We start from the raw sequence: 25,271 nt of genomic DNA, 5'->3' as shown, positions 1-25,271 counted from the left end.
ACGAAGGCCAGTCAGGCGGTACTGGCAACGGCCATGCTCAAAATGGTGTATTTTACGTGTCACCTGCACAGGAGCCAGTCCAGCGGCACTGGCAACGATCTCGCTCAAATGTCTTTACACGTGCCTCCGGCACAAGTGCCAGGGAGGCGATGCTGGGCATAGGTGCCATCACGATTTCACTTTTGCTTGCCCCAACAGATCTTCGCAAGCAGAGGTTAGTGTCCAATGAAGGAGATGACGTTGGCATGGATGCCAGTCGTCGAATTTAATTCAATTTCGATTTCACTTGCCTCAACAGGTCTTCGCAAGCGGAGTTTAGTGTCCAATGAAGGAAGGTACGCATAAGTGGGCTGGCTGAGGCCTTAGATTTAGGTCTCACTTGGCTTGCCGGGTCTTCTCACGCGCAGCTTATTTCCAGAGGTCTTGGTCAGAAGTCATCGCCTCGGTGAGGCCTAATGTTCAAAGGTCGTACCTCACCACCTCATCCCAGGTCTTCCTGGGTCTACCTCTTCCACAGGTTCCCTCAACTGCTAGGGTGTGGCACTTTTTCACACAGCTATCCTCATCCATTCTCGCTACATGACCATATCAATGCACATTATACACGCAAACATTTTTGATAGGTATTTTGCATAAAACCACAGAAACAACAGCAAGTGTTCTTTCAATTCCAGAGATGGAATCAACTCAATAGATGTCACAATCAATCCCAATACATCTGGACACTCAAGAGCAGAGGAATCTACAATATACCTATAAAACTGAGTACTATATTGGTAAAGCCATACCATATGTAAACAGAACACACTGGTACAACTTCTGCATTTCTGAGAAGTATCATAAAATTAATAACAGATTGTTACCTGTTTTAATTAAACAGAAGACTTGATGATTTAAGAATACAGGTGACTGCATTAACTTCCTTAGTATATTGTTACAAACAACCATCACAGTATATAACCTTTTATGGCTAACAAACAATGCATGGAGCATTGCCAACGATACACACAGGTTTATGCAAATTGAACTAAGTTGAACAAAAATTCATTACATGTAGTGACTATTTATAGCTGTCAGCTAAATTTCTCTTCTGTGGGCAGTTGAAATAGTAATTCAATACTTAATGTGAATCAACAGAGATTTTAAAACTGGTCAGGTAGATTTTTGTTCTGCCCACTGAAACAAATCAGGTGTGTTGTCAAAAAATTACTACATGTATATATATAAAATCATAATCATTTAACATCCTTTTTTCCATGTTGGCATGGGTTAGATGGTTTGACAAGAACAGACGAATCAGAGAGCTCCATCAGGCTCTATGTCTGCTTTGACATGGTTTCTACAGTAGAATGCCCTCCCCAATACCAATCACTTAAAGTGTACTGGGTGCATTTACATGCCACCAGCACCAGTGAGGTTGCCAAGTACCTGCAAGATAAGACCCCTCAACTGAGCAGGATACAGACTGGAAGAATAAGAAACCATAATAGAAGGAGAGGAGCAGGTGTCTTGCTGAAGAGGTGAATACATTTGTAGAGAGAGAGACAGACAGACAGAGGAAGAGAGAGAGAGGTGAGGTTCAGGTACAATGTATATATGAGATAGAACATGATAGAAGAGTGGAAAAAGCAGACATGTAGGTAACTGCAGGAAGTGAAAGTAGTGTGTCAGATTAGAGATAGGGAATGAATTGGACATAGAAGATATCAATTCAACGTAGGGGAAGTGAAGAAAATAGGGTAACATAGAGGATTGATCGAAAAGTGGGTTAGAAGTTAGAAGAGTTGTGGGGGAAAGCTTGACAGAGCCTTAATTCTTCTGAGATGGACAGGTCTTTCCAAGCATAGCATAATGTCATTAATTTTGGTCCCCTGTCATTTCCTTTAAGAGGCTCAACATCTTGAGGTCAGTCTTCACTTGGTCCCACATCTTCCTAAGTCTACCACTTCATGTTCCTTCCACTTCTTATACAGCTGCCCTAATCCATTTGCATCAAATGACCATACCAGCACAGTCATCTCTCCTGCAAATCACATATGATGCCTATAATACCCAATATTTTTCTAAGCACACTGCATATCCATCAAAGCATACTTGTGAACAGAGAGTGTCTACCACTTCTAGGGAGCCCCCTGAGAATTTCAAAACATCTATTTCCCATGCGCTCTTATTATCCATTGCTCCTGCACATCTGCCACAAACAAATCCAACTTTCTCTGATTCCACTGCAACTTATCTGTACCCATAGATTTGCACTGAGCACACCACATGGAATGTCTACCTATACCTTATCTACTAAATTTCTGCCTTATCTATATATGGAACATAAAGGATTAATGCTGTTTTCCTGCTAATTAGAACTTTAGTCTTTGCTAATTTAACTTTAAAACCCTTTGATTCTAGGTTTGTTTTCATACAGGGAATTTCAATTCTAATTCTTCTACTTGGAAGATAGCTTTTGTATGTGGCAGATGCTCAAGAGGAATAAACACTGAAAATGTACACAGAACAACTTCTGCCACATTCTAGGGAGAAAAACTAGAAGTAGTTGATTGCTTCAGTTACCTAGGTGACCAAGTCAGTAGCGGGGGAGGGTGCACTGAAAGTGTAGCTGCTAGAATAAGAATAGCCTGGGCAAAGTTCAGAGAGCTCTTAACTCTGCTGGTGACAAAGGGCCTCTCGCTCAGAGTAAAAGTATGACGCATGTGTACGAACAGCCATGCTACATGGCAGTGAAACATGGGCCGTGACTGCTGAGGACAGGCGTAAGCTCGCAAGGAATGAAGCCAGTATGCTCTGATGGATGAGTAAGTCAGTGTGTATACTCGACAGAGTGTAAGTATCTTGAGAGAAAAGTTAGACCTAAGAAGCATCAGATTTGGTGTGCAAGAGAGACAATTGCACTGGTATGGTCACGTGGCGAGAATGGATGAGGATAGCTGTGTGAAAAAGTGCCACACCCTAACAGTTGAGGGAACCCGTGGAAGAGGTAGGCCCAGGAAGACCTGGGCTGAGGAGGTGAGGCAAGACCTTCGAAAATTAGGCCTCACCGAGGCAATGACTAGTGACCGAGACCTTTGGAAATATGTTGCACGTGAGAAGACCAGGCAAGACAAGTGAGACCATAACCCGTGGCCTTTGCCAGGGGTGTAGCCAGTCCACTTATGTGTACCTTTCCTTCATTGGACACTAAACTCTGCTTGCGAAGACCTGTTGGGGCAAGTGAAATCGAAATTGAACCAAATTCGATGACTGGCACCCATGCCAGCGGAGCACGAACAGCACCATCCAAGCAGGATCATTGCCAGAGCAGCTGTCTGGCTTCCGTGCCTGTGGCACGTAAAAAGTACCATTTGAGCGTGATCATTACCAGCATTGCTTTACTGGCACTTGTGTTGGTGGCATGTGAATGAAACATTTGAGCAAGGTCGTTGCCAGTGCCGCTGGACTGACTCCTGTGCAGGTGGCATGTAAAAAACACCATTTGAGTGTGGCTGTTGCCAGTACCAACTGACTGGCTCTCGTGCCAGTGGCACGTAAAAGCACCCACTACACTCACAGAGTGGTTGGCATTAGGAAGGGCATCCAGCAGTAGAAACTCTGCCAGATCAGATTGGGACCTGGTGCAGCCATCTGGTTTGCCAGTCCCTCAGTCAAATCGTCCAACCCATGCTAGCATGGAAAGCAGAAGTTAAACGATGATGATGATGATGATGATATATATATATATATATATATGTATAGAGAAATAGATAACAGGCATTAAATGATGATAAATATAGGAGAGAGAAATGCATAAAGAAATTTATACACACACACGCACACTAATACATACATTTAAATACCATAAGCAATATGATTGCTTTGTTTTGTGCTAATGAACAGCTGGTCTTTGGTCTTACTCTGCTTTATCAGGTGCTATGACAATAACATGAATGACTAATCTTTAAAGAATTCAGCTATTTTCTCCATTACTTTTTTTAATGATTTTATTATTTTCTTTTTATCCCAATAAAACAAAATATTCTTCAATAACAGCAACAGTCACATCAATTGTCAAACAATTTCAGGTTATTTTCTCAGTGTTCACTTTTTTTTTTTTTTTCCAATTTTGTATAGTTGTTGTGTTTGCTTTGTTTTCTCCACAAATATATTACATGTTCCTGAGCAACTTTAAAAACTAGTTAGTCACTCTTAATAGCAAAACAAAAAACAAAAGTAGAAAGTATAATAATGTACATAGATATTTTTCTTTTTGTGTATGTGTGTTTTGTGACTTAAGACATTTTGTTGGGCCAGAGGATATGATGACTGTGCTGGTGGTGGTGGTGGTGGCAGTGGTGATGTCTATGCTAGTGATGGTGGGGAACATTAAATCTGGTTTTCTTCACACAAAAGACAACTGGGTCTGGACAAACAAGTAGCTAATTTCAAGAATTTCTTTTTTTTTTCTCATTCGTTTCCAATTATGTCTGAAGATACCATTAAGTGCATATGTATGAACATGCATAGATACATATAAACATCTGTGCATATATTATACAGATGAGTGTGTGTATAGATAGATAGGTAGCTATATGTGTGTGTGTATGTACATATATATATATATATATATATATATGCAAATATACATATATACAAGCAATTATACATATATACCATCATATAGACACGCATACGCATATATCTAATATATAGTAATTGTAAAATTTCTATCTATATACGTGGTCAAATCTCTTAGCAATCCTCTAATTCAATCTAAAATGATAAAAAATCTTTAAACTTGCAATTTTAATATATTCTAAGGAATAAGGTTTCTTCTTTTTTTTTTTTTTGCATTTTGAATACCATACTTACTCAAAACCCACAACTCACCACATGATCACTTCCTCCCTGTTTTTTCTTTCTTTCTTTTCTACCTCCATCTTTAGAACTTGGGTTTATTTTTTTGTCACTTCCGCTCACAGTCATGACAATATTGTTATAGAAATAATTTTAAACAACAGGAAGGAAATATTACTGACATTATAGCAAGGAGGAGAATTAAAAAGTACATTCACGTTTTACACCTTATAATTATGATTTTTCTCATAAATGTTTTAAGAGTTATTTCACTTACTTTAAATTTTATTTTACCTATTTATTTTTTGCTTCTTTTTCATATTTCACAAGTTTATAAGTTTGAAAAGTGGGAAAAAGATACTTTAAGCCTCATTTCCTAGCATAAAAGCTTCATCCACACTCTTCAGGTTTCATAATCTTGTGAGCTAGATGGTGAATTCATTAGTGACACAAAGGAAGCATTTAGTGCAAACTGAAAATTGGCTGGCATAAAGAAGACCATCCAACAGCAGAAACTAAGTCACATCTATCTATACTTACATGGATCAGATGAATTTGTTAGACTGATATTCTACAGTTAGATGTCCTTCTTGTCACTAAACCATACCTGCTTCCAAGGAAAATAATATTTTTCTGTAGCCTTGTTTTTCATGAGAAAATGAAACAAACAACCTCACTTGTATTATGATGATGATGATGATGATGCTCATTTACAATCATCAAGCAATGTCTACACAAGCTACACACAAACACACATATATATATGATGGGCTTTGTTCAGTTTCCATCTATCAAGTCCACCCACAAGGCTATGGTCAGCTCAGAGCTCTAGCAGAAGTTATGTGCACAAGATGACATACAGTGGGACTGAACCCAAAACCACATGGCTGGGAACAAGTTTCTCAATCACACAGCTATGCCTCTGCATTTATATATATATATATATATATATATATATATATATATATATATATATATACATACATATACACATGCCACACATGCCAGCTTAATTTAATTCATCCTTAGTCAAAAGACACCTGTTGCTATGTCCTGTTATTTGTATTTGTGTAACATTGTTCGTTTTTTCCATCCTTGTTTTCATATACATTTGCTGCTTTCTTCCAAGGAATCGAATGCTCTTAGCTTAGTTTTTCCTTGGGGCTGGCCAGATTGGAGTAATCTCAAGTATAACCAGCTGAAATTGCCATCTGGAACTTGACTGAGGAAAAACAACTCCGAATGACCTGTCCTTGTTTTCTTTGTATCATCTATCTGGATGTTTTGTTGTCCCTTTTTTATACCACCGAACTGTCTGGATGTTTTGTGCTCTTGTCCCATTTTGTATTTTATATATATGTGTATGTGTGTGTGTGTGTGTGTGCATGCATGCATGTGTGTATGAATATCTGCTTGTAATCTTCTTGTCATGACATCACATGCTAATTGCAAACAGAGCTATCATTCATAGAAAAACTGTCAATTGTTTGCCATCTTCCAGTCATTGATCTGTTTGTATTTGAAAAACTAGAGAAAACATTAACCTGCTTGGAAACAAGTGAGAGTGGACAACAGGAAGAGTATCCAGCTGTAAAAAATTTAACTCAATGAATTCTAAGTTATGCCTCATGCGAACAGAAAAATGTTTTACACAATGATATATATATTCTTTGATTTGTTTCAATCATTTGACTGTGGCCATGCTAGAGCACCAGCTTGAAGAGTTTTAGTCTAACAAATTGACCTCTGGACTTATTTCTTAAGTCTAGTACTTATTCCATCGGTCTCTTTGCCGAACCACTAAGTTACGAGGACACAGATACACACAGATACATACATACATATATATGACAGGCTTCTTTCAGTTTCACTTTATAATTATATATATGAATCCATTCAAAGCCTTGGTTGGCCCAAGGCTATAGTAAAAGACACTTGCTCAAGGTGCCATGCAGAGGGACTGAACCCAGAACCATGTGGTTGGGAAGTAAGCTTCTAACCACACAGCCATGCCTGTGCCTATATATATATATATATAGAGAGAGAGAGAGAGAGAGAGTTATTAATATTTCTAAGTCTCTCTAAAGGAGACTACGGCAGCGGTACTGGAAATTAATAGTTATCGCCAAGCCAACATAGCAGTCCCAAAATTAGGACGAAAGCTGCCGTGAATTAGCTCCAAAAAGCCATCGCCTCTAGCTAGCTATGTGACACACGAAACCTGTGTCCTTTATAACCTTCGAACAGGGGAGGTCAGCAGTTTCCCCTTGCTGGTTTGGCATCTGCAGACTAGTTTCAGGGTGTTGCCCCTTGTCAATGCAGAGCAGCCAAGCTCCAGCCAGGCGGTGCTGCCGACTATCTGTTCGAAGGTTATTTATCTAATTTCAGTGGAATCTATCCACTGGTTTTCAGAAATAGAGTTATTAATATTTCTAAGTCTCTCTAAATATATATATATATATATATATATATATATATATATATATAGGGAGAATTCACAACAAAAAAAACAAAAGACAAAGACAGATGGTGTAGACAACAAACAGATGTATTAATATAATGCTCGGGAAGTTTCGAGCCTATGCTCTTCCACAGAAAGGAACACAGGAAGAAACAAGGAGAGAAAAAAAAAAGAATGTGTAGTGGCTAACAATCTATCATGGCGATCTATCATGTGTGTGTATATAGGAAATGTTCTCTATGTGGCCTGTGTGTTTTTTGTAATCTGTTTATCATTTTGTCCACATGTTTTTGCAATGTCCTGTACCCAGATATGCATCTATATATACATGTAGATGTAGGTATGTACATACATGTATGTATATATGCATATACTCACTTATTATTTGTATTATATATATATATATATATACATACATACATACACAAGCTATGTAAAGTTGTGGCCATCCATAAATGCATGTCCTTTATGGCCATGCTGCCACTCCCTCTTCCAGCTGAGAGGTCTTTGTCTTGCTGGTGCCATGTAAAATGTACTCATGCTGGTGGATTGTGAAAAACACCCAGCACACTCCTGTAAAGTGGCTGGCATCAGGAAGACCATCCAGCCATAAAAGCCATGCCAAAATAGGCAATTGAAGCCTGGACAGCTCCTATCAAACCATCCAACCTATGCCAACATGGAGAATGAACAATGATGATATATAAATACATACATACATACATATATATATATATATATATATATATATATATATATATATATATATATATATATGCTTATCTTTTGTTTATAACAAAAAAAAAGAGAAGAGGGGAAAGGGGGGGGAGGAAGTTGCATGTATAATACATAACTTAGAAGCAGTGCGTACCAACACACATGAGATTGAGACATAGCCGACCTCATGCACTTCTCATGAGGAATCCCGGAAGGAGCTTCGTGAGACCACAACTGAGACACTTCCGAAAAAAAGAAAAGCCGTTGGAAAGCTGATTATAGTAGCGACTGTAGAAAATTTGCCTCAACAAATTCTATCTGACCCAAGCAAGCATGGAAAAGCATACATTAACCGATGATGATGTATCTGTGTTCATGTGTGATCATTGTTTTTTTAACCTTCTCTTTCCCATGCTTGTATGAGTTGGACTTGTTGAGGCAGGTTTTCTATGGGTGGATGCCCTTCTTGTTGCATCTGTATACAAGTAATGTAATATTTTCTTTATGACCAGTTATGTTTTCATGGAAGGCTGGAAATGAAGGACACAGCTTGCATGACTGTGACACTTATTTACAACTATTGCACGATATCAAGTTTAAAAGACAGTAACACACATGCATGCACATACAAATATATATTGTGATTCCTTCAGTTTCCACTCAGAAAGCTTTGGTCGATCCGGGGATATAGTAGATACTTGCATATGACACCATGCATCAGTAGAACCATGTCATTGATAGGCTAACTTCTTACCACACAGCCACACTTGTACCTTTACATATAACACACAGAAAATTATTTTAAAGTGTCTCAAGACTAAACCCTCATTTCCATGAAGTTTAAGTGATTGAAACCACAAAATGTCCAACTAAGCAAGAATGCTAATTCTTGGAGCAATAACCCCTCCTTAGTTGCTCATCAAATTACCCCTGAGTGAACTGATGCATCATGAAATTAAATGTCTCACTCTAAGACACAAAGCACCACTTAATCCGAGAATTAAATTCATAATCTTAACATCATTAATCTCACACTAACCATTAGGCCACATGCTAACACACACATCCCCATATATGTAAACATATTTTCTGGCATGGTTGAATGATTGAGAAAGTTTGTTTGAAATCATGAAATCGTGTGTTCAATCCCACAACATAACATCTTGGGCAAGTGTCTTTCATATAGCCACAGATCAATTCAAATCCTGTGAGTGAAACTGAGTAGATGGAAACTATGATGAAGCCTATCAGATGGATTACACCACGGATTCAAAAATTCAGCCCTGACATGAACCATGTCACACTGATTCTACCTGAGAATTATTATGTTAATAGTACATGTGTCTGGGGAGTACTCAGCTACTTAGATTAATTTAAAAGATAGGATGACTAGTTTATTGAATGTTTGTTGTTAAAACTAACACAACAGTTGTGCGTGTGTGTATATATGTATACACACACATATATTTTATGTAGATAGGGTTATAATCCAAGCTGTGTCCTCAAAATGCAAATCTGTAAAATAATGTTTGAAGTTGTTAGCAGATTCCAATTTATCATCTATGTTGGAGTTGTTTTTTTTTAATCAAAGAATTATGCTTTCCATCACATATACGTAAGAAATGAACTTGGTCTATATATTAACAGTTTTATATATTCTGCCTTTTGTTGGTAAAAGAATAACCTTTAGCGAAACATCCAAATGTATTCTTCCTCATTTAAGAGGTTGAACAGCAATAACTGCTTAAAATGAAATATAATCAAGTAGATTATATTGGAGCAGAGTAAAATGTAGATAAGGTTACAATGCAACATGTGTCCTCATGAAGCCTATCTGTATAATCCAGTACTCAAAATTGTATGAGGCATGCATCAGAGTTGAAAAATACTGGGAAATAGTTTTTGAAAAGTAAATTACATATCAAAACAGGAAATTGGAAACATTTTTTAGGTATTATTTATTCACCATTACACAAACTTTATTCTCCTTTCTATCTAAAAGACTCCTAATCGATGACTATAAATTAAGGCTTCATCCAAATGTAAATGTTCCATTATTTAATTCTCTGTGTGAAGAATTTCTAATAGGAGATATACGTGTTTCTCCTACATGTACAATTTTATAACTTTTATTTGCAAATGAAACATGTGTAATGGTAAATAAATAAGACCAAAAATGTTTTCTAATTTCTTGTTTTGGAGATTATTCCCACCATTTACTGATTATTCCCACTATATATATATATATATATATATATATATATATACAAAACACATAAATGTATGTTATGTATATATGTATTTCTATAATGTTTTTATAAAACCTGTATGTTTGTGTGTGTGTGTGTGTGTGTGTGTGTGTGTGTATATATATATATATATATATATATATATACACACACACAAATAGATGAATGTATATGTTTGTTAGTTGAACCTGTGTGTGTTATTTTCTATACAAATCCTACTAAATAATCTGATTTAATTCGTTTCTATTATTAATTTCACCTAGAGTAAAACTCTAAAAGAATGTGCTTTTCCTTTTAATCATATCAGAGTTTATAGTGACAGTAGTGTTGGGTGAGATAAACCACTGGCATTAAAGGTTAGTCTTAGCTCTCTATTATATCTCCATTCACAACATTCAGGATACATTATAGATATATAAACCAACCTAAGTATTTGACCTGTACATTATTTTGTTGATCCCAGAAGGTAAAAAGGTAAAGTTTTTCTAAGAAGTTGAATGACTGAGGCTATCAAATGATTCTGTTAATCTACTGTTTCATTTACATACTTTCAGAAAGTGAATTAATCCTTCCAAGACCATTTTTCAAATGGAAATGCAATATTGAAATGCTTCAATTAATTTTGACTGTGATCAAAAACTTGAAGGGATTTAGTAAAATAATTTCCTACAATTACTTGAGCTGAGGTTTGGAACATAGCAAAAGGTCCTTTCATAAAAATTAACAATGGATGGTTTTTAATTTAAACAGAAACATTTTTAAAATAGCAATAACTGCAGCAACAGCATCAGTAGTGGTGATGGTAGTAGAGCTCTACAACAACCTTGACTATGATAAAAAAAATTAAAAAAACAGTCCAGACATGGCTATCCCAATTTGTGATACATCTAATACAACACACTAATGTGGCCTTTGTTTTATGAGGCAGCAGAGTGGGAAGTATAGTGTCATTTCAGAGAGATTTATCTAATATTCATAGAATGTTGTGAAGCTGTACACAGGAATACTCATTAACTGGAGAGGTTATGTATAAAGGAACTGGAGACTATGTAATTTGAACAAATTGGTACCAAAAGGATCAAGGATATTCATTGACTCTAAGATAAAGACTTGAAAGAAATAGCATTTCTTTCTTTCAAAACATACACAAGAACATCAAAGATAACTTAACGTTAAATTAAAACTATTAATATAGCATAATCAGGAGAGCATCCAACAAAAATACCTTGTCGTTTTATTTAGTTAATTCTCTTTACGTAAAGATTTTAAATCCCATCCACATCAAGTTTACTTTCCATCCTTCTGCAGTTGATAAAAAACATACTGAGATGGGGCTAGGTGACTACACCCTAAGGAGGGGTGCTGCACCGGCAAGATCACAGCCAAGTGACAGGAACCAATAAAAGGTTTTAAAAAATAGAAAGTTGAGTCAGTGCAGCAAAGCATAAAATGATACATCTTCTCAGTATTATCTTCTTACATCAAGAGTTCAAACTACTACCATCCAACAGAGCTACTTTGCCTGTCGTCTTTCTAGGGCCAATGTCAGCAATTAAAGTGTTTGAAGTGGAGCCCCAGTAAAGCCATAATCCACTGATTAAAAGCATTAAGAATTTTAAAAAAAAAAAGTTAATTTAACTTGATCTAAGGTGCTTCTGATCCTACATCAATATACAGATCCTTTCTCCTTTGGGCACAGTAAATAGATGAAACAAATTAACATTTTTCTTTTACATAGTAAGGTCTAATTACCTCTTTCTGCTGTGATATATCCAGTTGAATATTTGGAAGTGGGAGTGGGGATAAAATAAAAATTATATAAAACTTTTGTTAAAGTTAAATACATAGTAATAGTCACACAATGATTGTAAACATACAAGTAACAGCTGTGACCAGGCAGGAATATTTTAGTGGACTTACGAACTAACAACAAAATATGTGCTAAAGGAAATGAAGGAAAACTTTCAATAAAATGTGCACACATACACAAGTTATATAACTCAAAAGCTGAAAGTTTTGTGTGTTACACAAAATATACATATATCATCATTATTTTCATGTCCACTTTGATATGTCTGCAGGGGCCAGACACAATTTGTTGAGGGAGATTTTACTATGGCTTGATGCACTTCCTGCTGCCAACCATCACCCATTTAAAAACACACAAAAACCGTTAGATTCACTTCAACATTTAAATCTAATTTGTCAAAATATTTTCGTCGCTTTGAGACCGCGACCTGATCACTGACAAAATTCCGTGCTGCATCTGAGAAAGTAACAGTTCATGATATGTATGTATGTTTGCATGTAAGTATGTGTGTATGCATATATGTGCATGCATGCCTATACACAAGTATGCATGTATGTGAGTATTTAGGTATGTGTGTAGACGTGTATATGTGTATATGTATGTGAATGTATGTTTATTGTCCCATAGCTAGAAATGGACAACCCTGTTTGTATAACAATGATGCTCATTTACTACCATCATGTGATATTTAGACAAGGGTACACACACACACAACTATATGGCAAGTTTCTTTCAGTTTCCATCAACTAAATCTACTCAAAAAGCTTTGGTTGACCCAGGGCCATTGTAAAAGAGTATCTATGTGTGCATCTGTTTGTGTGTATTTATATTATATGAAGTCGCACAGCTCAGCAATTAGAGCATCCGGCTCACAACTATGAGGTAGTGAGTTCAATCCTCAGATTGAACTGTGTGTTGTTTTCTTGAGCAAGACACTTTATTTCACATTGCCCCAGTTCACACAGCTGTAGAAAATAAGTGCGATGTCACAGGTGCCAAGTTGTATCAGCCTTTGCCTTTCCCTTGGATAACATCAGTGGTATGGAGAGGGGAGTCTGGTATGCATGGGCAACTGCTGGTCTTCCATAAACAACCTTGCCCAGACTGATACCTTAGAGGGGAACTTTTTAGGTGCAATCTCATGATCTTTTCCCTTTTATGAAGTTGCATGGCCTAGTGGTTAAAGTTTATCACTCACAATTGCTAGATCATGGGTTCATTTCCAGATTAGGCAGCACATTGTGTTCTTAATCAAAACACTTCTTTTCATGTTGCTTCAGTTCACTCAACCGTAAATACATTGTTTTATGAGAAGTGGGGGCCACCTAACACCTGACTCATAACCAGGTGGACCACACTATTAAAAAATTTTGAAGTAATTTTCCATTAGAGGCAGGGCTGTGGAGTCGAAACAAAAAACTTCAACTCCGACTCCTCTTCATCTAATTAAGTGATTGTGGTCTACAAGTCTCATAAGGCATATGCATACACTTGTACTTTGAGTAGGCCTTATATGTTATAACTGGTTTATATTAAAGAAGAAAGATATTGTGTGTTGGAATCAGAGTTGGTACAGTTTTACCGACTCCGACTCCAGCTACCCCTTAATTGACTCCAACTCCACAGCCCTGATTAGAGGTGCCATTCAGAAAATCCTGTGGGCCACATTTTGCTCATGACTGCTCTATAGCAAGAGATTAAGAGTCATTAAGTGTTCCATAGTGGCAGACAGAGAAAAGTGTTTTGAAGAACAACAGTTGCAACGTACTGACTTGCACTGAATGATGAGAAGTGGTTTGGAAATGTTAGAAGAAATTGATGAATGAAGAGAATGCACAGGAGAAACAGACTACTCCAAGCAGACCCATTAGAAGAATTAATTATATGAAGGCAAAGAAAGCAGCCAAACCATCAAGAAAAGACCTGCAATGCTGAAAATATCTAGTGAGGTAGGGCAGACACTAGACATTCACATATCAATCAAGTCAATCAGACAATACTTAGGGATATCATAACAACGGCTAGCATAGTAGAATTATTATCGACTGTTATAAGAGACACCCTAAAAATAAAGTACAGAAGAAGCATGAAATTGATGGACTAGACTACAAAAGTAACAAAAAGAATTAGAGTACAATTGATTAAGAAGGGAACTTGCAAAAGTAACAACCTACAGTTTAGTTTTGTGCCAGAATGGGTATTACTGATGCCATCTTTCTAGTCAGACAACGAAAAGAGTTTTGCAATCGGTCACTACACCAAGCTTACATCAACCAGATGGCCTTCAACAGGAACACAGAGTATAGTTTGGTGCTCACTAAGAAAACTAGGTGTATATGAATGGTTATGCAAATTATGTGTAGAGATGCCAAGAGTTATTGGGAGAGTTGTAATGAGTTTAGAGAGGAATTTAGCATGCAGGTAGGTGTTCATCAGGACTCAATTCTCAACTCCTTCCCGCTCATAATAGTTTTTCAGGCAGTAACAGGAATTTAAGAAGAGCTGTTTATGGGAACACCTGTTTACTGACAATCTGGTTCTCATAATTGAATGTCAAACACTTAAAGAAAATGGAAGTAAAACCTAGAGGTCAAGGAGTAAACTAAGCATGGACACAAGTTTTAGCAACAAAGACAGGACCGTATTGCTATCTAGCAAGTGACCATGATCAATATGCAACAAAGTGGGTAGGAACTCCATATGGTGTAACCATTGTAAACTAGTGGACCTATAAGATGTTTAGTGAGATCATAGGCAGATTCACAGAGAAAGAATAATTTATAACAATAAATGCACAAGAGGAATTAGCAGTAAGATCCACCCATTAAAGAAACCCTACCTACTAGTGGAAGTAGGCGTTCTCAAAACATAGTAACAAACAAGAACAGGGTGGGAAAAATTTAGAGTTATTAGCTCTGCTTTTGAAAACAGATTCTGTCTGAATAAAGAGCAGATTGAATGATGCTTGCACACTAGTGAAACACAAGTATTACAAGTGGAAGATGTGAAAACTGGAGAGGAATCAAACAAGTATGTTCCAGTAGATGTGTTATGTTTATGCATATGAATGACAGGAATTAACCCTTTGGCATTTAAACCTGCCATATCAGGCTGAAATATTCTACTTGTTTTATGTTCAAACTAGCCGGATCTGGCCTCTCACACCTATCTTACAGTGTCAATCTAAAAATAATCATCTCATCAAAATCTCATCATCATCATCATCATTTAACGTCCGCTTTCCATGCTAGCATGGGTTGGACGATTTGACTGAGGACTGGTGAAACCGGATGGCAACACCAGGCTCCCTCAAAGTAACAAAATAATGCAAGATTAATTCAAAACAATGGGAATAAATAAGAATTATATTTGACAGAGTAATCTGAATGTTGAAGAGATAAACAAGATGAGAGAATTGGGTGTACAAGGAATCAGATGTAGCATGCAAGAAAGGCAGTCAGAATGGTATAGATGTGATGTATAAGGAGATTGACTGTAAAAGAAAAAATGTGTTTAACAATACAAATGGAAGGAAATAGCCAAAGTGGAAAACCAAGAAAGACATGAGAAGTGGTGAAGTCTGATCTATGAAAGAAATGACCTTTTATAATGAAATACCAAGGAGAAAACACAGCTAACATATGTAATCATGGTAAAACAGTCACAATGATTATATATGTATACACACACATATATATATATATATGTGTGTTTGCAGATGTGGTTGTGGTAAGAAGTATGCTTCCCAACCACATGGTTCTGTCCCACTGCGTGGTACCTTGAGTAAGTGTTTTACAATAGTCTAGACCAATGAAAACCTAGTGTAGATTTGGTAAATGGAAACTGAAAGAAGCCTGTTGTGTGTGTGTTTGTCTCTTTTTTCTTGACATTGGATGATAGTTGTAAAAGCATACAAATGACATAGAATGTCATTCCTTTTCAATATTTTGTGAGAACATGTCTGGCCACGGGAAGATATTCCTTGCTCAGAAACAGGTGAGGGTTGGTAATAGGAAAGGAATCCGGCCACAAAAAATTCTACTTTAAATAAACTGTCCACACCATGCATGGAAAAGTGGAGTTTATATACATACACACACACTACATATATATATATATATATATATATATATATGTATATATATATATATATATATATATATATATAATCCAAGAGAGTTAGGGGTTGAGGATTCAACCCACTAAGGGATAGTATCTATCCAATATACTGCTGGGAGGGTACCCAATTATTGTTACACTAGTGTTATACCAAGTGCAATAAGTGGGTGCGGGTAAAAGGGGGTTATTTTACCCTAAATTTATATAGCAATGAGAAAATGGAGGAGAATTGCTAAATGTCCTTTATATTTGAAATCTTAATTGTTGATATGACATGGTATGTCATAAGTGTCTGTATATTGTGTTTTTTGTCAATTTAGTTATAAAATAAACAGATTAATCAACGGAATACATTGTCTGCAAGTCGATGGGTACCACATATTCTCCTCTGTTTGTATCTTATATATATATATGTTGATATATATATATATATATATATATATATATATATATATATATATATATATATATATATATATATAAGATACAAAGACTTGTAAAAATTCCAAAGATTTTGATCAGAAATGGATTGCCATTTATGTCTACAAAAAGTACCTAACACACTCCCAAATGATTGATGCCATAGAACTTAAGTCATTATTTTACTGTACGTAAGTAAAATAATATACATTAGGCGCATTTTCAGCACTTGTTTATTTATTTTCATTCTTTGTTATTCTACCTACCCTTTTTCTCTGGTCTCTTCACTCAAAGATTATTTCCAAATAACAAGTGCCTTAAATTCACGAATGAGATCCAACAGTACTTTTTGGTACACAATCTAAAGTTTTAATGATATTCACCTCTTTAACATTTCAAGTGTCCATACCTGGCCCAAATATTCAACTAGCCAGATTCAACCTCTCACACCTAACTCACAATGTCACTCTAAAAATAAACAATCACATCATCAATATTAATGGGTTAATTAGGGTCGTGTGTATGTGTGTGTGTGTATATATATATATATATATATATATATATATATATATATCAGTGTGTGTCTGCCCCCCCCCCCCAATCACCATTTGATAACTGGTGTTGGTGTGTTTACGTTCTCGTGACGTATCGGTTCGGAAAAAGAGACCGATAAAATAAGTACTAAGCTTTAAAAAAAAAAGTCCTGGGGTCGATTTGTTCGACTAAAATCCCTTCAAGGCGGCGCTCCAGCATGGCCGTAGTCAAATGACTGAGACAAATAAAAGAATAAAGAATATATATATATGTATATATATATATATGTGTGTATATATATATATATATATATATATATATATATATATATATATATATATATCGTAATGTCTTTTCTATACAAGTCAAATGATTTGTTATAATCCATTTCCTTCTTTACCCTATATGTAACTAAAATGGGACTTAGAAAATCTTAGGGTTTCACTGCCGTTCAAAGTTGTCCATATCACCATCATACTTTCTTCTTTTGGCAAACTTTCTTGGAGGGATAAAATTCCCAATACGGTTGCTTTGCAAATATGGTATTGATAAGCGTACGACTTTCTCTGTCAGATGGACAATATCGCCAAAATCACGTTTCATCTGTTGAAATGAAGTAGTAATAAGTATTAATTCCATTAATAATCTTAATATCACGTCCACTCTTTAAAAAACGAATTTTTCATGAGTCCTCATTTGACCAAATGGATATGTAGATAAAATAAAGCATATTCAAGAAGAAAAATAAGGGGAAACTAAATTATAACTGCCATTCAACATCTCGACATATTCTTTCGTTGACATCATTTGAATTAACCCAGTTAAAATACCGTTATGCATTGAACCATCATCCCTTAACCTGCTAAGAAATAGCAACTAATTCTCCCTCTTATTTATATTCTACTATTTTAAATGAACAAGGACTTTATGAAATCCTACAAAGTTATACCGCCTCTGAAAGCAATATGGGAAGATCATATCTAGAATGCATTTGGTCATAGCTGGGGCTAAACAAACAAACACCAACGACCGTTATACAATTATCTGCATAGAGAGAAAAATATTGCCATTGATTTTTTGTGCTTCTGTGTGACTGAGTGAATTCGTTTACATGTCAACAGGTGAAATTCATACTTCTTTCTGGAGTGAAGCTATTAACTAAGCCTGATTAGAACAATGAAGTTGAACTGAATTTTATTTTTAAAAAAAATGGAAAATTGCATTAAATAAAACTAAAACATTGTAACTAAATTAAAGTGTTCCCGAAGTAAACATGTTCGAGTTTCTCTCTCTCTCTCTCTAAGCGACAGACTGTTATGTACATGTCAGAACTATGACTAAGTTCCAAACTATAGCATTTGAGATACCTGAGGGAAAGTTAATGCAAACAGTCACCTGTACTTTGCAAACAAAAGTGAAAGATAGGTGCAACTGAAGAAAAGAAAGGCGGTTATTTCACATATATTCAAACAAAAATTACACACACACATAATATATATACATATATATTAGAGAAAATCGATATATTCACTTTGCTAGTGTATTTTGGATATAATCAATTACGTTTCCCGAAATGATTTTGCTTATTTTATTTCTTTTCTTTTTACCTTTTGAAAACTACTTCGTTCAGTCACACCTCCAATTAAAGAAAATACTTCTTCCTGATGGTGGTGGTGGCAGCGGAGTGTAGTATGAGGAGAGGGCGGGAGTATAATAACAAAACAAAAATATTTTGATGTATGGTTATGACAGGATTCGTAAATAAATATACACATATATGTGTGTGTGTGTGTGTATGTATGTATTGCAGGTGTATGTGTTCAAACAAATAATAATATACAGACGCACACAGATAGAGTATAAGGGTTTTAGTTTGGGTTTTAAAAAAAAATGTAATTACAGTGATCACTCTGGTCACAGGTATTAATTAATTATTGCAGCTGTCATTATAGGCACCACCGACACCAACAAAGGCTGGCACCTAGATCAATATCATTAACATTTTAAGAAAGAAAGTTTAGATTTAGTAATGTAAATTTGTAACATAAATCTCTGACAACTAAAAAGAATATTTATTTCAATAACTGTTAGATGAGACCTTACAAATTAAAATAAAGTGGGGGTGGGGATACAAAAATATCGAAATAACTATTTGAAGGTCGATATAATGAAAGAAAAGCTAAGTCTTATGAATGTACTTTAGTTCTTAGATATATATATATAATGTGCAGAAAGTATTAAACGAGTTGTTTTACCGAATCGTATTGAACTATCAAACTCAAGTAGAACCAAGTTACTTAAATCAGAAATCAAAACAAGAATAAAAAAATGCAATACCAAATAAATGTAAAGTCGAGATTCGGGAAATATAGTCAAAATATCATAATAAATCTTCATTACTTTAGAAAGATCAAAAAGAAAAAGGTAACGTTAGGAACAGTTTTATATATATATATATATATATATATATATATATATATACATACAGGTAGGTATATAAATAAAATTGTTCGTGTGAACAAGCAGTGATCAACAAAGATTTATCTGAGAACTGAGCCAAGAATTGGTTCTTGTTATTTCCAAGAAAGTAAAACACAAGTTGATACAAAAGAAGGGAAGATAGATATAATACAAAAAAAGATACATTTATAACGTTGCACAATGTAAAACTCACCTGAAAGTCACTAGACTTGCCGTGTAGCGTGTCACCAAAACAAAAATGGCGTCCCAATACCACCACTCGCTTTGATTCGTCCAACAAGTTTGATTACAGGTGGGTAATTACAGGTAAGTAATGACTCAATGTTTAAAAACAGACTAAAAGACGAAGGAAGAGGAGAATTTAAAATTTCTAATCGTCCTTAAAAGAAGTTTTATTGTGGAAAAAGAAAAAAAAATTGAAGGAAATATTTACAAGCTAAATAAAGTATTTTGTTTTGTTTGTCATTTCCTCTATGAAGCTTTTTATCATCGCTTCTTTCCTTTCCTTTCTTTATGACTAAATGAAAATAATTTTGTGTAAGTATATTTAGTTGAGGGCTGGACTTCCCTCGACCACTATCATGCACGTGTTTCACATGCGCGCGCACTACACCTTTTCATCCTTTCTTTTTGTTTATTTATTTCATTTTTGACATTCTCAAACGTATTGGTATATTAGATATGAGTAGGGTGTGAGTCCAGCATTACTATTATTAAGACCTCTCTCTCTCTCTCTCTCTCTCTCTCTATCTATCTATCTATCTATCTCTTTCTCCTTGTCTCATTCACTTTTTGACACAAACACATGTTATCTTAATGTTTTGTTCCGATTTTTTTTTAATTGCCTTTCATACATTAGGAGGGGGGGATCAATAAAATAAAGTACTAGTTATGTATTAGGATCGATGGTATCGACTCCCTCATTCAACACTGCTTTAATTAGAAACAACTTCGTTTTACCTTTCATCTTTTCGGGGTCGATAAAATAAGTATCAATTGAGCACTAGGGTCAATGTAAAGCGACTAACTTCATCCCTAAAAATTACTGGCCCTGTATCAAAATTTATAACTACTTTTGTTATCATAATTTTATATATATATATATATATTTTCCACACCTTTTTTTTTTTTACATAATCAATTCTGCGTAACCCCTTCTCTTACCCTTTTTTAATAATTTGTCCTTGCATTGCCTCCATTCATGCTTCGCCCTCGTAACAGAGTAAAGAAATAACAATTACTATTATTAGCCCTAGGTAACATCCCCGTCCCCGTCTCATACATACACTATTGAGAATTATCATTCCATTCCGTTTGTATAAGATTTTTTTCCTTTTTGTGTGTGTGTTTTTCTTTCCATATTTGATTCCGCATAACCCTTTTCCCAACAACTGTTTTTTTTTTAATTAGTCCATGTTATGGCCACTCATTCGATGACCTTGTGGCAAATAGATTATTATTATTATCATCATCATCATTATTATTATCATTGTTGTTGTTATTGATATTTTGTGTATGTATGTATGTTTAAATTATTAGAGGCCAATATTTTAAGCAGGTACAACTCAACTGACAAACTTGTAAAACTTTTCCTAGATATCAATATCTGTCTTGAATTATAATCCCCTCCCTTTCTAATTTGTCTATTTTTATTTTACTGTCTAATCCCCTCTCACAGCCTACTCACCTTTTGCTTTCTAAATTACTCACTTTGAATCGTATTGTCAACACAGTAAACGAAGTGTTGGGTAGGCATTATTTCTCTGATATTAAACAATTAAATCAAAGAATATTTTTTATTACTTTACTTCTTTTTTTTTTTTTACTTGACACTAGATTGGAGAGACTAAAACCTAACGTGTTTGTCTGTTTTGTTTTTTCTTGATTTAGTTGATACATTCATTGCTAAAGTTTCAGTTGAACTTGTCTGTAAATTTATTTAATCATGATGATCTTTCGAACTTTGTACATATAATATGGCGAACAAAAGGAAACAATATTTCTCTGATTATAAAAAAAAAAAGATAAAGAATCTTTCACAATCAAGAAAAAGATAATAATGACACGAAATGTCGATTGCGGTCAGTTTAGTTTCATCTTTTATCTTTTACTCGCTTCTGTCATTGCACTGCGGTCATGTTGGAGCACAACCTTGAAGTGTTTTAATGGAACGAATCGACCCTAGTAATTATTTATAAGTCGGGTATTTATTTTAACGATTCCTTTTGCCGAACCGCTACTTCCTTTTTTTTCTCTTTTGAATTAGTGCAGTTTCACTTTATCCGAATTGCTCTATGGACTAAGTTCGAAAGATAAACTTCATTCATTTTATTTAAATTTCGATACTTATTGATAAATAAATAAGCATTTTATTTTCGGCTATTATTTTGTTCCTGTTAATGCACGTCTAATTTCTTTATCGTTTGCTTGTTTCACTCATCGGATTGCGGCCATGCTGGTGCACCTTTTTGAAAGGGTTTTAAGCGAACAAATCGACACCAGTACTTGTATATATTTTTTAAACTGTGGTACTTATCCTAACGGTCTCTTTCGTGACGCATCGCTAAGTTACAGGGACATAAACAAACCAACACCGATTGTCAAGCAGTGGTGAGACACATACACATATGTACCAAATTCCATGTACCAAATTCACTTACAGGCATTGGTCTGTCTGGAACTATTGTAGAAGACACTTGCCCAAGATGCTTTGCATAAACAAGCTTTTCTTTTTTGTTCATTAATATTCAGTGCTGTCTGTAATTTGTTTAGTTCAGCTAATTAATGTTATTTCTCTTGTTTGTTTGTTTTCTTTTATCCTTTTTTTGTCCCAGAGATTATCAAATTTAGTAAAGATAAAATGAGGGAGAAGGCAGTTTTACCTCATGGATTTGAAAATTAACTGTATGTTGTAACAAGTAGCGAAACCTCACAATGACATTTTTTTACAAAAGACAATTTCACAGATTTTCATAATTTTTTTCACACATTCCATCAAATATCTCAGTGCAAACTGTACCTACAGGAGACATTGAGAAAGTATTGCTGAAGCAGAAAATATCATTTCTATTTTGGGGTGAATAATTAACATCATTACAGAAATAACCATGAAATTTTATTACGCCATCAAAGGATTCATCGTCGTCGTTTAACGTCCGCTTTCCATGCTGGCGTGGGTTGGACGATTTGACTGAGGACTGGTGAGCCAGAAGGCTGCACCAGGCTCCAATCTGATCTGGCAAAGTTTCTACAGCTGGATGCCCTTCCTAACGCCAACCACTCCGATAGTGTAGTGGGTTCTTTTACGTGCCACTGGCACGAGGGCCAGTCAGGCGGTACTGGCAACGACCACGCTCAAAAGGTGTTTTTACGTGCTACCTGCATGGGAGCCTATCTGGCGGCACTGGCAACGACCACGCTCGAATGTTGTTTTTCCTGTGCCAGTAAGGCGACGCTGGCACCGATCACGCTCGAATGGTGCTTTTTACGTGCCATTGGCATGGAAGCCAGTCAGCGACCCTGGCAACAATCACGCTCAGATGGTACTTTTAACGTTCCACTGGCATGAGTGCCAATCAGGCGGTACTGTCATCAGCCACGTCAGCGATTTTGATTTCACTTGTCTCAACAGGTCTCCGCAAGAAAAGTTTATTGTCCAATGAATGAAGGGTACTCATAAGTGGGCTGGTTATACACCACTGGCATAGGCCACGGGTTATGGTCTCACTTGACTTGTTGGGTCTTCTCAAGCACAGCATATCTCCAAAGGTCTCGATCACTAGTCATTATCTCAGAGACAAATCAGTGTTGGCAGAAGAGATATTCTTTCAGGAATATGAATGATAATAAATTCTTGATGAATGGGGGTGAGGTGGGGAATTGTCTGAGGAGACAGTGGTAGCAGGTTTATGCCAGTAAAAGATACTTAGTGGCATTTTTTGCAACTCTTTATGTTCTGAATTCAAATGCTGCCAAGGTTAAGTTTACCTTTCATCACTTCAGTATTGATAAAATAAATACCAACTGAGTATTGAGGGAGGGGGTCAATGTAATTAACTTACTCTTCCCTTTAAAATTGCTAGCGCTGCACCAAGCTTAGAAAGAGTTAAAGGAACTTGTGGAAGAGGTAGACCCAGGAAGACATAGGATGAGGTGGTGGAATACAATCTTCGGATGTTGAGGCGATTGCAAGTGACCGAGACTGTTGGTGATTTTCTGTGCTTGAGAAGACACGTCAGGCCAGTGCTGGTGACATGTAAAAGGCAGCCATGCCAGGGACACATAAAAGGCAACTGTGCCAGTGACACATTAAAGGCACTCTTGCTGGTGACATGTGAAAGGTACCTGATACACTGTGGAGTTGTTGGTGTTAGGAAGAGCATCCAGCCATAGAAACGAAGCCAAAACAGACTGGAGCCTGGTGCAGATCTCCAGCTTACCAGTTCCAGTCAAACTGTTTAACCCATGCCAGCATGGATAAACAGATGCTAAATGATGATGGTGATAATGAGGATCATGATGATTATTGCACTGGATCCAATGTAATCAGCTATCTCTCTCCCTATAAAATTAATGGCCTTGAGCCCAAATACGAATCAATTATTAGGAGTTCAAATGCTGCCGAGGACAACTTTGCCTTTCTCATAGGAAGAAAGGCAAAGCTGACCTCTTTTGAAATGGATATCAAATAATATGAAAAGGAAAAAAAAAAGACGTAAAGGCGGCGAGCCGGCAGAATCGTTAACACAACGGGTACATCGCTTAGAAGCATTTTGTCCGTTTTTACATTCTGTGTTCAAATTCTTCTAAGGTCGACTCTGCTTTTCATCCTTTCATGGTTGATGACATAAGTACTCGTTGAACAATGGAGTTGATGTAATAAGACTTACCTTTCCCCTAAAATCACTGGTCTTGTGCCAAAAGTTGAAATCAATATGAAAGAAGACGTTAAAATTCAGACAGTAGTTACGATTTATAAAACAAAGTCTATGAAAAAGTTGACTTTAAGAAAAGAAATTACATGGGACAATGGAAACAATAAAATTTCTACAAATCGTTATTTGTAAGACTTTAAACCGGACGAGATAAAGTGTATGTGTGTGTGTGCGTGTGATAAAATGTTTAAGACTATATATTTGTTAATAACTTGCAAGGGAACGTAGAACCGAAACGTTATGAAAACTTTAAATGAAACGTTAAACATGAAAGAAAGTTTAAGTTAAAAGACTACTTATTGTTTAAATAATAATTAAAGAGAGCTATAGATATGGAAATAGAGGCAAATATGTGGGAAAATACTTCAAGTTCATTCAAATTCACTCCCAAACATTTCTTTGTTTATTGACGTATACAAAAACAATGGTGGCAGAAATAACGAAAAACTAAATAGATTAATGTTTAGTCATACAATGTCTTGTGCGCGTGTATATATATATGCGTATAAAAATATATTGTTTTTGTCGGTTGTTTCATGTGTTCGAGAATTAAAATTTCTTCCTAGTTTCTTCATACTGATGGCTGGGCAGATTTAATATTTATGCTAAACAGATAAGAACAAAAACAATGATCTGGTCAAAAAGATGTCGGTCGTTGTTTACATTCTTTATGTTCTTCAACATTTCTGTCTTTTGACTTCAAA

At 35.7% G+C, this 25,271-nt stretch overlaps 1 protein-coding gene across 3 annotated transcripts in view; it reads right to left on the bottom strand.

Annotated features, from left to right (window-relative positions):
- Window positions 1-20,360, bottom strand: part of LOC106883358 (uncharacterized) — a 279,464-nt gene extending 259,104 nt beyond the window's left edge. For 2 of the 3 annotated variants that reach the window (XM_089365289.1, XM_089365290.1), the window contains exon 1: window positions 19,827-20,360. The gene's annotated coding sequence lies outside the window, so the exon portion shown is untranslated. The remainder of the gene's footprint in view (window positions 1-19,826) is intronic. The other variant, XM_089365291.1, reaches the window with a different exon arrangement.
- Window positions 20,361-25,271: the final 4,911 nt, after the last annotated feature.

This window comes from Octopus bimaculoides, chromosome Z, assembly GCF_046866305.1.
Source record: "Octopus bimaculoides isolate indiv1 chromosome Z, ASM4686630v1, whole genome shotgun sequence".
NCBI classification, from domain to species: domain Eukaryota; kingdom Metazoa; phylum Mollusca; class Cephalopoda; order Octopoda; family Octopodidae; genus Octopus; species Octopus bimaculoides.
This window is presented reverse-complemented; position numbering and strand designations above follow the sequence as displayed.